The following is a 12664-nucleotide window of genomic DNA, read 5'->3' as shown; positions in this document are numbered from 1 at the left end:
ATCTAGCCTGGCTAGCCGCACAATTGTACGTTCAACAAGGTTCATTTTTCCGAATTTCTCTCCAGACATCTGTTAATGAAAGGGCTTTTACTAAATCTCGGAGGGGTTCTAGTAATGCTAGTCTAATTTTAGGTGGTGTTGTCTTGCTACTTTTACGGTCATCGATCTCGTCAACGGCATTAAAATCTCCCAATATAATTGCTGGTGCCTTATACTGGGCAACATAAGCCGGAATAGTTTGCCGGAGGAAAGAATCTCTATAACTTTTATTTTGGTCACCAGATGGGGCGTAAATACACACGAAAGCAAGACCCTTTACTTCCATGGCTATCAGCCTCCCCTCCGGTTCAAACAAAATGTTTTTGGCACTCAGCCCGTGTCGTACTAGGATGGCTGTCCCATGTTGTCTAGGACCGAGATTTGTGTGCATCTGGTAATGTTTAGTAAATACGGTGCTAGAGTGAAATACTACTTCTTGCAAACATATAATATCAAGTTTATGATGTAAAAAGAAATTGAGTATTATTTGAAGTTTGTCAGGTGACGATATTCGGTTGATATTATATGTCGCGATGTTAGTCATGATTAATATTTAAATTTGGGTTTAGAGGGTTGGGTCTTGTTATCGTGGGCTTTTTTCCTTCTAACGGCCTCCATTGCTTTGAGAGTTTTATCTTCTATGGGGGTTGATGGAGTGCCGAGGGGGACGCCCGAGTCTCACTCACATGACTAGCCTCCTGGCTATCAAGTGGGCGTTGTCCTGGCTGAATACTCCCACCAGAAAAAGAAATGTCTTCATCAGGATTTGAAATCGAAACCACCTCGGTTGCATCCCTCTCTTCAACCTCCTCGTTAGCCATCTGACCTATCGTGGATGGAATAGATGGTACTCCAGGTGCGTTTGGAGCGGGTGGAACATCGTTCCCCCCAGAAAGGGCGGGAAAATAATTACTGTCCACACCCGGTATCGAAACTGGAACCTCTCGAGTCGGAGACCCGAGTTCAACCAACTGAGCTACACCAGATACAATTTCCTCAGCTACCTCGCCCGAGCCAGAGGAAGAGGCAGTACGACTCCTCTTTTTTGATTGTTTTTGTTGGTCACGGAATTCTCTCGTATGTTTAATTTTCTTTTTCTTTACCGATTTGGACGCAACAGACGAACCTACACAGTTAGTGTCTTCAGCGTCAGAATCGGTGTCAGAAGAAGATTCAGTTCCATCGGGTTTTGAAATTGGATCTTCTGGAGCTCCATCAAGAACGACCACAGTCGACGTCGTTGGCCTCTGGGCTAACTCAGGGAATGAATCAGCGTCAACAGTTAGAGCAATTGGCATTTGCCCGCCAACAATCGGTTCTGTCTCCTGGGGCTTCCTAGCAGTTGTCCTAACTGGCCCACGATTTGTTAGTACACTACTATAGCTACGTGTTCCAATGGGGCCTTTTGAAATGGTGCTGGGAGTGGTTAAACTACGGGGTTGCTTGGGGCAATTAGCTAAAACATGGGTGGGAGAATCACACATGCGGCATGTATTAGAGACCGTCGTCTGGTCGCGCCGTACTGGCTGCACCTGTTTAGGCATTGTGTCGAATTACAAGTGTTTTTTTCGGAGTATTTTGTGTTTATTTGGTTCTGTCTTTGTCTTGGCTTGGGTCTAAATGTGGTGTGACAACATTGATGGATTTCTGTTCTGACTGGTTGCGTATTTGCCGACTTTTTCTACAATCTTTGTGTCGTGTGTATTTGCAATCTGTCACACGACGTGCAGCCATTGATGCCCGCGGCGCTATTGCGTAGCGAGCTTGTTGATCTGTGCTCATCCCCCCTTTCCAGCCTGCGGCTGCCCGCGGATGCCTATTATGTCATCAGTAGTCTCGGCATTGCCTCTAGGCGAACTCACAGAGGCTGTAGGAGTGGAAAGTCTGCACGGAGAGCGAGAGCAGCCAAGAGATTTCTTCCCGTTGGGTTAATCAATGCAAACTCGGCTAATAACAAAGTGCCTCTCATCGCTCACTTCATCCAATCTAATAATCTCGATATCCTTGTCATCACGGAAACGAAGTTTTCGGTGGCGGACGGTCCTGACGATGCTCGTGCTTTATGCCCAGAGGGTTTCTCAATAGTTCAAGTGTCTCGTGATAGTGTTAATCGTGGCGGTGGCGTTGCGGTGCTCTATCGTGATTCTATTGTGGCTACCGACAAACACCAATGCGTACCACAAAGTCACCCTACTACGTTTGAGTATATGTCGCTGGCACTGACAGTCAACTCTGTTGTTGTTCGTCTAGTGGTTGTTTATCGCCCACCAAAGTCGAGTTTGCCATGTTTCATACAAGAATTTGCCGAGTACCTTGAACTTTTGTCTGCTTCGACGGGGAAACTACTGATAATGGGCGATTTTAACATTCATGTCGATCGGCCTGATTCGCCGGCGGTAGCTAAGTTTTTATCAACGCTGGTGAGTTTTGGTCTGACTCAGCATATTGTTGATGCCACACACATTGATGGTCATACTTTGGATCTAGTGATCACTCGGTCGTCCGATGATTTTATCTATGATTCTTTTGTGTCTGACTTAATCAGTGATCATTTCGCCGTCATTTCTGTGGTGAGAGCTCATAAACCGCTCTTATTGAAGAAAAAAATCTCGTATCGGTGTTTTTCTGTGGTTGACGCTGATGAACTGGCGAGTGATATTTCTCGGTCTCCTCTTGTTTGCAATCCTGCATCGACAATCGACGGGCTTCTTCTGCAGTATAATGCTGCAGTGACTGCTGGTCTCGATAGGCTTGCCCCTATGAAGACTAAGATGTGCATTGTACGACCATCCAGTCCGTGGTTTAGTGGTGAAATCTCTGCCGCAAGGCGTCGGTGTCGGAAGCTGGAACGGGTTTGGCGAAGACGGCGATTGACGATCGATAAAGACATCCTCCTCCACCATATTCGTCAATTGAGAAAATTGATGAACGACACGAAGGCCTCGTTCTTCAAATCGAAGATTGATGAAATGGGTAACGACAGGCGTGGCTTATTCCAGCTGCTGGACCGGTGTCTATCGAGAGACAAAGTGTCGAAGCTTCCCGTGCATGCTGATCCGGCCACCCTGGCTGACCGGTTTGGACGATACTTCGATGAGAAAATTGTCAACATTCGTGCAAACTTGGATGCCAAGAATGCCCCTTCAGCCGACTCGTCTTCATCCGCCCCGAATTCTTTCTTATCCGTGTTTGAGCTGGTTTTACCCGCCGAGATTTGTGAAATTGTTGACAAATGTCCGGCCAAGTCTTCCTTTGTCGATCCCGTTCCCACCAATATTCTGAAGAAGATTATTCATGTTCTTGCTAAACCTTTTGCTAGCCTTATCAATCTCTCATTGTCTAGTGGTGTCTTCCCTGACTCTATGAAACTTGCCTCGATTACTCCACTGCTGAAGAAAGCTTCTTTGAACCCGGAGGAGCTTTCTAACTTTCGTCCTGTTTCTGGTCTCTCATTTTTGTCTAAACTTCTTGAGCGAGTTGTGCTCAGAAGGTTAACATCTCATATGTTATCGCTCGACTTGATGGTGCCAGTTCAATCGGCATATCGGGCTAACCACTCAACTGAGACAGCTCTACTGCGAGTTATGAACGATCTTCTGCTGGCGGTCGACGAAGGGGATGGTGCAGCATTGGTGCTTTTGGATTTAAGTGCGGCGTTCGACACCATCGATCATTCTGTGCTACTGAGCTGCTTAGAGTGCCGTTTTGGGCTCAATGGTGTGGTTCTTGACTGGTTTCGCTCTTACCTCTCTAATCGGAAGCAGTCAGTCCGCATCAGTGGGAAGTCTTCAACACCATCGCCTTTACTATTCGGCGTCCCACAAGGATCAGTTCTTGGCCCAGTTTTATTCACTATGTATCTCAGCCCACTTGATGACATTGTCTCCCTGTTTGAGGTGCTGCGCCATTACTTTGCGGATGACACCCAACTTTACAAAAGATTTCGGATCTTGGCCGACGGTTCTGCTCAGCGTGCCGCTTTTTCCTGCCTGTCTGACTGTGTTAAGTCCACAAATTCATGGATGGTTAAGAACAAACTCCAGCTGAACGCCGGTAAGACGGACGTACTGATTGCTTCCTCTGCCCGCTCCAGAAAATTCAAACCGGTATCGTCGCCCCTGGACATCTGTGATGAGCCGATCACTCCCTCTCCGTTTGTGAAAAACTTGGGCGTGATTGTCGACTCCCATTTAAACATGGAGAGCCAGGTAAACACTGCTTGCCGAAATGCGTACTATTATCTTCGTCGCATTTCGCGCATTCGAAAATTTCTGGATGCAGCCGCCTGTAACCAGCTTGTTTGTGCCCTCGTCATCCCGCATCTTGACTACGGAAACTCCCTCTTCTATGGCCTTCCGGATTACCTTCTTGACAAACTACAACTAGTGCAGAATGCTGCTGTCCGTCTGGTAACTCAGACTAAGAAGCGTGAGCACATTACGTGCAAGCGGAAAAGTCTTCATTGGCTCCCTATTCGTCAGCGTGTGATGTACAAAATTGCTGTCTTGGCCTATCAATGTGTTAATGGTATTGCCCCATCGTATCTATGTAAACTTGTATCCCCAAGGTCTGTTAATCGTCACCTCAGGAATTATAGTGAGATCTCACGTGATTTGGGGGTTCCGGTGAAGCTACCGGGGGCGTACGGGTCTCGTAGTTTCACTTATGCAGCGCCCCAGATTTGGAACAGCCTCCTCATCGACCTAAAAATGTCTCCCTCCATTGAGAACTTCCGAGCCGGCCTGAAGACCCATCTATTTAAACTCGCTTACCCCGACTGATGATTGTAATCCCTGCCCTTGATCAGCGCTTTTGAGCATAATTGATTGGAAAAAGCGCTTTATAAATACAAACTATTATTATTATTATTATTATTATTATGTCTGCATTTGCCCTGCATAAGACACCATTATTGGTTCCTTGTAGCTTCCAAAGGTGATATAAGACGGGATGCTCTTGTGGATTTCCATATCCACATTGACAACTCCAGTCTTTATCCCGTTCCACCTTGGAAGCGACCTATCCTGGTACGTGTCCCAAAAAATCCGAGAAATCACTCCATACTCACGCAATCTCTTGTTGAGCAGGCTAAGGTCATCATCGAATTTGAAATGTTGAATTCTAACGCGTACAAGGTTAACTGACCTATCTCTAACTCTAATTCGGACCTCTTTGCCACTAATAACAACAGACTCTTTAGCACTAAATTTATCCAAGAATTCAATGTGGTCTTTGACGGTCTTGAACCCAATTCGGAAAACACAAAAAGCTCGTCCTGGTAGGCGACAAACTGCATCAAAGATGCAATCAGATTCGTTACTACCCTGCCCGAAACATTCGTAGAATTCATGCCTGGTCACTTCAGTATTACCAAAAGAGATTTCGGCAGTACGTGGCCAGACGTCTGGGGATTCCGTTCCCATTTTACCCACAATAAAGGGGCAAGGAGACGGAAAAAGAAACAATACAAAAAAAATGGAACAAAAAGCAAAATGGCGCTTAACAAACAATAAGAGAAACACGAAAGACAAGCAACAATACAATAAAGAGAACAAAAACAAGAACAAATAGTTTTTTTACTCACAGCAAGATGTCACACTTGGGAGATCAGTTAGACACGTCTAGTCACAGCCGAACGCGCTAGCCAATTGCGCCACAGAGGCATGGTGATTGGTTAACGACACACTCGTCAAGTTCAACAGGCAAACCAAACATTACATTTTTTTAGTGTGGCCAACGCTAATAAAATGTTGCAGAAACATTGTGGGGCTTCCATAGTGTAGAGGTTATCACGTCGGCTTCACACGCTGAAGGTCCTCAGTTCGATCCTGAGTGGAAGCATTAGTATAACGTTAGGAAAAAATAATCGTAGGAGAAAAGGAAATGAAATGGAATTAATAACTTGTGATGTATCTTATCTTAATGACAACTAGACTAGAACAAGTAGACATCTGGAAACTACACACAGACAACCAACCAATCATAGTAAAAGTTATCTCACGGTTCCTGGAAAGGAAAAAATTGTTGTCAATAAGACTTGGTTCATTACATTGGAATAGAGCGCAATGGTAAGCCTGGCTAGCTCAGTCGGTAGAGCATGAGACTCTTAATCTCAGGGTCGGGGGTTCGAGCCCCCCGTTGGGCGTCATCTATTTGCAAATAATTGCAGATGAAAGTTAGAAGTTGGGAGACGATCGTTAGAATTTTGTAATCATTCCAGAATAATTCTATAGCGGATTGTAGTTTCCATAGTGTAGTGGTTATCACGTCGGCCTAACACGCTGAAGGTCCTCAGTTCGATCCTGGGTGGAAACAGGACAATGTATTTTTAGAAAGACTATCAAAAAAGCACATTTTGGTTTTTTGAAAAAGCCAAGCATTCATGTTTCTTGTGAAAATGAAATCTACATTATGACAATGTGAAGATATTCGCAATGCTGTATCCGGAGGAAGTCAACAGAAAGCGGGAAATCAATGATGACTGTGGTTGTTGAAAAAGGTGCTATAACCCCGAAGAGACGTCTTCTGTAGCCAAACGTCAATGACTGTTATTTTAGGGAAATGAGAAATGACTTGCTCTGGATGGGGAAGAATTCCATAAACACCGGAGGGGAATCTATATAGATTACACCTGAACCTGGAACAGTAGCTCCGAACAGAGGAAGAACATCATGAGCGTGCACCCTACGCTGCAAATGTTCAGTAGATTTAACAGTTATCAGTAAAAGAAGCCATATCGCGAGTGTGCGCTCTTCATTGGACGCTTTAGTTGGTTAAAGGAGTCATGAGGCGAAGAAATTGAATTAAAACAACAGTATTCATTCACCATGCGCCCCTGGGTGGGATCGAACCACCAGCCTTCCGTTTTTTTTTTTATATGTTTAAACGATTTATTGTCACAATTAAAATTAAAATTTCTTTACAGATACTTGGGGCATTTACGAGATTTGTGACATAAGTGACTTGCTGTGGCCAAGGAGAAACATTACAAAGAGAAAAAGAAAACATTTCGAGACGAGACGAAATGAAAGAGGACAAATGATTTTAGTAAAAAAAAATGTGGAATTTAACAATACGACATCTGGGGGGGGGGATACAAGAAATATTAATTGTAATGAGAGAACAATGTTGTATAAAGGTAAGAAGAAATCTGTTGAGAATTTTGAGAGGGAATATTTAAGGATTAGGAGGTGACATCTGGGGAGAATTTTTTGAAAGAAGGAGGCTTGACCAGAGAGACTGTATTTCATTGATGGCTGGGGTGAGGTTTTGGCTGCGGGCGGTCCAGACGGTGATGATGTAGGATTGGATGAGTGCCAGTATTTTCTCTTTATTGGGGCCATTTCCAATGTCTCCATTTATTGTTGATTTGAGTGGTTTTTGACATCCAAGTTTCGTTAGTTGAATTCGGAGCCATAAACTGATGTGAACTTTCTCAGAACATAGTAACATAAGATGGTCGTCAGTTTCTTGGCCGCCATTGCATAGAGGACATTGGTCATTATATAGAGGGCAAACAGATGGACTGACAGAGGGCACCCCTGTCGCACGGATTGTGCATTGTCCACAGTGCCGACTATGTCATTACCGTTCAATGGGCATAGTTCAGTTATACTGTATAGCGTTTTCAACCAATCAACAAACAGGGGGGGATAGCCCATGGCTGTCATCACTTCCCACAGAACGTCTCGATTGACAAGGTCATATGCTTTCTCTAAATCGTACGCGATAATGGCGGCCGGTTTGAGAGAAGATACCTCTTTTGATTTACGACCTGTATTATCAATGACATCTCGGATTAAACACAAGCTGTCAAAGATATAGCGGCCGGGTACACCACCTTTTTGATGTGAGTCTAGAGAGTTTTGAAGAGATTTTCTCAGACGAAAAGCCAATACTGACGCGATTAACTTGTAATCGGTATTTAACAAAGAGATTGGTCGGTAATCGGTGATTTTACTCGGTGTTGGGATTTTTGGGACTAATCTTATAGCTGCCCTTCCCTGCGACGGCTGGAGTTTTCTTTTGTCGAGGACGCAATTCATCATTTCCAGAAAATGAACACCAATTACATCCCAAAATTTTATATAAAACTCAAAAGGAATGCCATCTGTACCCGGGGCCTTGTTCTTTTTAGTTGCCTTAAGGGCGTTGTTAATTTCATCTACTGTGAACGGATCTACAAGATAGTTGTCACTCTTCGGGATCGAACCTAGTACTCCTCGATTCAACGCTTGAGCGTTTAACGACTGAGCTACCACTGATACACCCGAATCGTTTTTAGTGGGTTTTGTACGGGTAAGTGCACCTCTAATCCCTTCTAGAAATTTTCCAGCTAATTGGGTATTGGGGGAGGGCTGGTTCTGAAAAATTCTACTAAAGTGTTCAATTATTTCTTGGTTAATCTGCTCAGGTTGGGTAATTTTACAGTTATCATTAGTTTTGAGCTGAGTGATCAGAGACTTCTGGAAATTGCTCGTTGACTCGTTCATATGAAAGGTAGATGGCTCTTCTTCGGCTATACTTTGAACGCGTGAACGTATTGCAAATCCCCTCAATGCTTCTCGCTCCCAGGCTAGAAACTCACGTTTCAACTCCATGTAACGTGCATGATTGAAATTTACATTGTTCATGGTTTCTTTTAGTTGATGTTGGAGCAATTTCCTTTTGACTCTCTGATCACAGATTCTCTTTTTACAATAGTTCATTGATAATCGCCTGAGGCTAGGTTTGAAAATAATCTCCCACCAATGATCTACGTTTTCAATACGGGATGGGAGTTGGGACATTTCTTCAATAAAGACATGCACCAAGTTTATATATTCTTCTTCCTCAAGAATTGATGTGTTAATTTTCCATAAATTACTTGACTTGTTCCTCACTACACTAGGAGGGGTGGTGCTGTTTATATACCCTACGATTGGTCTGTGATCCCCGAGTGGTAAGTCGTGCAAATGGATATCAGAAAATTTTACGTGATGGTGGCAATAAATTCGGTCCAATCTAGCCTGGCTAGCCGCACAATTGTACGTTCAACAAGGTTCATTTTTCCGAATTTCTCTCCAGACATCTGTTAATGAAAGGGCTTTTACTAAATCGGAGGGGTTCTAGTAATGCTAGTCTAATTTTAGGTGGTGTTGTCTTGCTACTTTTACGGTCATCGATCTCGTCAACGGCATTAAAATCTCCCAATATAATTGCTGGTGCCTTATACTGGGCAACATAAGCCGGAATAGTTTGCCGGAGGAAAGAATCTCTATAACTTTTATTTTGGTCACCAGATGGGGCGTAAATACACACGAAAGCAAGACCCTTTACTTCCATGGCTATCAGCCTCCCCTCCGGTTCAAACAAAATGTTTTTGGCGCTCAGCCCGTGTCGTACTAGGATGGCTGTCCCATGTTGTCTAGGACCGAGATTTGTGTGCATCTGGTAATGTTTAGTAAATACGGTGCTAGAGTGAAATACTACTTCTTGCAAACATATAATATCAAGTTTATGATGTAAAAAGAAATTGAGTATTATTTGAAGTTTGTCAGGTGACGATATTCGGTTGATATTATATGTCGCGATGTTAGTCATGATTAATATTTAAATTTGGGTTTAGAGGGTTGGGTCTTGTTATCGTGGGCTTTTTTCCTTCTAACGGCCTCCATTGCTTTGAGAGTTTTATCTTCTATGGGGGTTGATGGAGTGCCGAGGGGGACGCCCGAGTCTCACTCACATGACTAGCCTCCTGGCTATCAAGTGGGCGTTGTCCTGGCTGAATACTCCCACCAGAAAAAGAAATGTCTTCATCAGGATTTGAAATCGAAACCACCTCGGTTGCATCCCTCTCTTCAACCTCCTCGTTAGCCATCTGACCTATCGTGGATGGAATAGATGGTACTCCAGGTGCGTTTGGAGCGGGTGGAACATCGTTCCCCCCAGAAAGGGCGGGAAAATAATTACTGTCCACACCCGGTATCGAAACTGGAACCTCTCGAGTCGGAGACCCGAGTTCAACCAACTGAGCTACACCAGATACAATTTCCTCAGCTACCTCGCCCGAGCCAGAGGAAGAGGCAGTACGACTCCTCTTTTTTGATTGTTTTTGTTGGTCACGGAATTCTCTCGTATGTTTAATTTTCTTTTTCTTTACCGATTTGGACGCAACAGACGAACCTACACAGTTAGTGTCTTCAGCGTCAGAATCGGTGTCAGAAGAAGATTCAGTTCCATCGGGTTTTGAAATTGGATCTTCTGGAGCTCCATCAAGAACGACCACAGTCGACGTCGTTGGCCTCTGGGCTAACTCAGGGAATGAATCAGCGTCAACAGTTAGAGCAATTGGCATTTGCCCGCCAACAATCGGTTCTGTCTCCTGGGGCTTCCTAGCAGTTGTCCTAACTGGCCCACGATTTGTTAGTACACTACTATAGCTACGTGTTCCAATGGGGCCTTTTGAAATGGTGCTGGGAGTGGTTAAACTACGGGGTTGCTTGGGGCAATTAGCTAAAACATGGGTGGGAGAATCACACATGCGGCATGTATTAGAGACCGTCGTCTGGTCGCGCCGTACTGGCTGCACCTGTTTAGGCATTGTGTCGAATTACAAGTGTTTTTTTCGGAGTATTTTGTGTTTATTTGGTTCTGTCTTTGTCTTGGCTTGGGTCTAAATGTGGTGTGACAACATTGATGGATTTCTGTTCTGACTGGTTGCGTATTTGCCGACTTTTTCTACAATCTTTGTGTCGTGTGTATTTGCAATCTGTCACACGACGTGCAGCCATTGATGCCCGCGGCGCTATTGCGTAGCGAGCTTGTTGATCTGTGCTCATCCCCCCTTTCCAGCCTGCGGCTGCCCGCGGATGCCTATTATGTCATCAGTAGTCTCGGCATTGCCTCTAGGCGAACTCACAGAGGCTGTAGGAGTGGAAAGTCTGCACGGAGAGCGAGAGCAGCCAAGAGATTTCTTCCCGTTGGGTTAATCAATGCAAACTCGGCTAATAACAAAGTGCCTCTCATCGCTCACTTCATCCAATCTAATAATCTCGATATCCTTGTCATCACGGAAACGAAGTTTTCGGTGGCGGACGGTCCTGACGATGCTCGTGCTTTATGCCCAGAGGGTTTCTCAATAGTTCAAGTGTCTCGTGATAGTGTTAATCGTGGCGGTGGCGTTGCGGTGCTCTATCGTGATTCTATTGTGGCTACCGACAAACACCAATGCGTACCACAAAGTCACCCTACTACGTTTGAGTATATGTCGCTGGCACTGACAGTCAACTCTGTTGTTGTTCGTCTAGTGGTTGTTTATCGCCCACCAAAGTCGAGTTTGCCATGTTTCATACAAGAATTTGCCGAGTACCTTGAACTTTTGTCTGCTTCGACGGGGAAACTACTGATAATGGGCGATTTTAACATTCATGTCGATCGGCCTGATTCGCCGGCGGTAGCTAAGTTTTTATCAACGCTGGTGAGTTTTGGTCTGACTCAGCATATTGTTGATGCCACACACATTGATGGTCATACTTTGGATCTAGTGATCACTCGGTCGTCCGATGATTTTATCTATGATTCTTTTGTGTCTGACTTAATCAGTGATCATTTCGCCGTCATTTCTGTGGTGAGAGCTCATAAACCGCTCTTATTGAAGAAAAAAATCTCGTATCGGTGTTTTTCTGTGGTTGACGCTGATGAACTGGCGAGTGATATTTCTCGGTCTCCTCTTGTTTGCAATCCTGCATCGACAATCGACGGGCTTCTTCTGCAGTATAATGCTGCAGTGACTGCTGGTCTCGATAGGCTTGCCCCTATGAAGACTAAGATGTGCATTGTACGACCATCCAGTCCGTGGTTTAGTGGTGAAATCTCTGCCGCAAGGCGTCGGTGTCGGAAGCTGGAACGGGTTTGGCGAAGACGGCGATTGACGATCGATAAAGACATCCTCCTCCACCATATTCGTCAATTGAGAAAATTGATGAACGACACGAAGGCCTCGTTCTTCAAATCGAAGATTGATGAAATGGGTAACGACAGGCGTGGCTTATTCCAGCTGCTGGACCGGTGTCTATCGAGAGACAAAGTGTCGAAGCTTCCCGTGCATGCTGATCCGGCCACCCTGGCTGACCGGTTTGGACGATACTTCGATGAGAAAATTGTCAACATTCGTGCAAACTTGGATGCCAAGAATGCCCCTTCAGCCGACTCGTCTTCATCCGCCCCGAATTCTTTCTTATCCGTGTTTGAGCTGGTTTTACCCGCCGAGATTTGTGAAATTGTTGACAAATGTCCGGCCAAGTCTTCCTTTGTCGATCCCGTTCCCACCAATATTCTGAAGAAGATTATTCATGTTCTTGCTAAACCTTTTGCTAGCCTTATCAATCTCTCATTGTCTAGTGGTGTCTTCCCTGACTCTATGAAACTTGCCTCGATTACTCCACTGCTGAAGAAAGCTTCTTTGAACCCGGAGGAGCTTTCTAACTTTCGTCCTGTTTCTGGTCTCTCATTTTTGTCTAAACTTCTTGAGCGAGTTGTGCTCAGAAGGTTAACATCTCATATGTTATCGCTCGACTTGATGGTGCCAGTTCAATCGGCATATCGGGCTAACCACTCAACTGAGACAGCTCTACTGCGAGTTATG

The 12664-nt window shown here is 44.7% G+C and overlaps 3 non-coding genes across 3 annotated transcripts; all 3 read left to right on the top strand.

The window, feature by feature from the left end:
* Positions 1-5807: 5807 nt before the first annotated feature.
* On the top strand, positions 5808-5880 carry Trnav-cac. The gene has a single exon. It is a non-coding gene; the product is annotated as a tRNA-Val (tRNA).
* Positions 5881-6111: 231 nt separating this feature from the next.
* Trnak-cuu lies at positions 6112-6184 on the top strand. Its single transcript has one exon. It is a non-coding gene; the product is annotated as a tRNA-Lys (tRNA).
* A 97-nt stretch (positions 6185-6281) lies between these two features.
* Positions 6282-6354, top strand: Trnav-aac. Its single transcript has one exon. It is a non-coding gene; the product is annotated as a tRNA-Val (tRNA).
* The last annotated feature ends 6310 nt before the right edge of the window (positions 6355-12664 follow it).

The sequence above is a fragment of the Daphnia pulicaria genome, chromosome 1, assembly GCF_021234035.1.
Source record: "Daphnia pulicaria isolate SC F1-1A chromosome 1, SC_F0-13Bv2, whole genome shotgun sequence".
NCBI classification, from domain to species: domain Eukaryota; kingdom Metazoa; phylum Arthropoda; class Branchiopoda; order Diplostraca; family Daphniidae; genus Daphnia; species Daphnia pulicaria.
The sequence above is the reverse complement of the archived record's forward strand: the minus strand, read 5'-3'. Positions and strand labels throughout refer to the sequence as shown.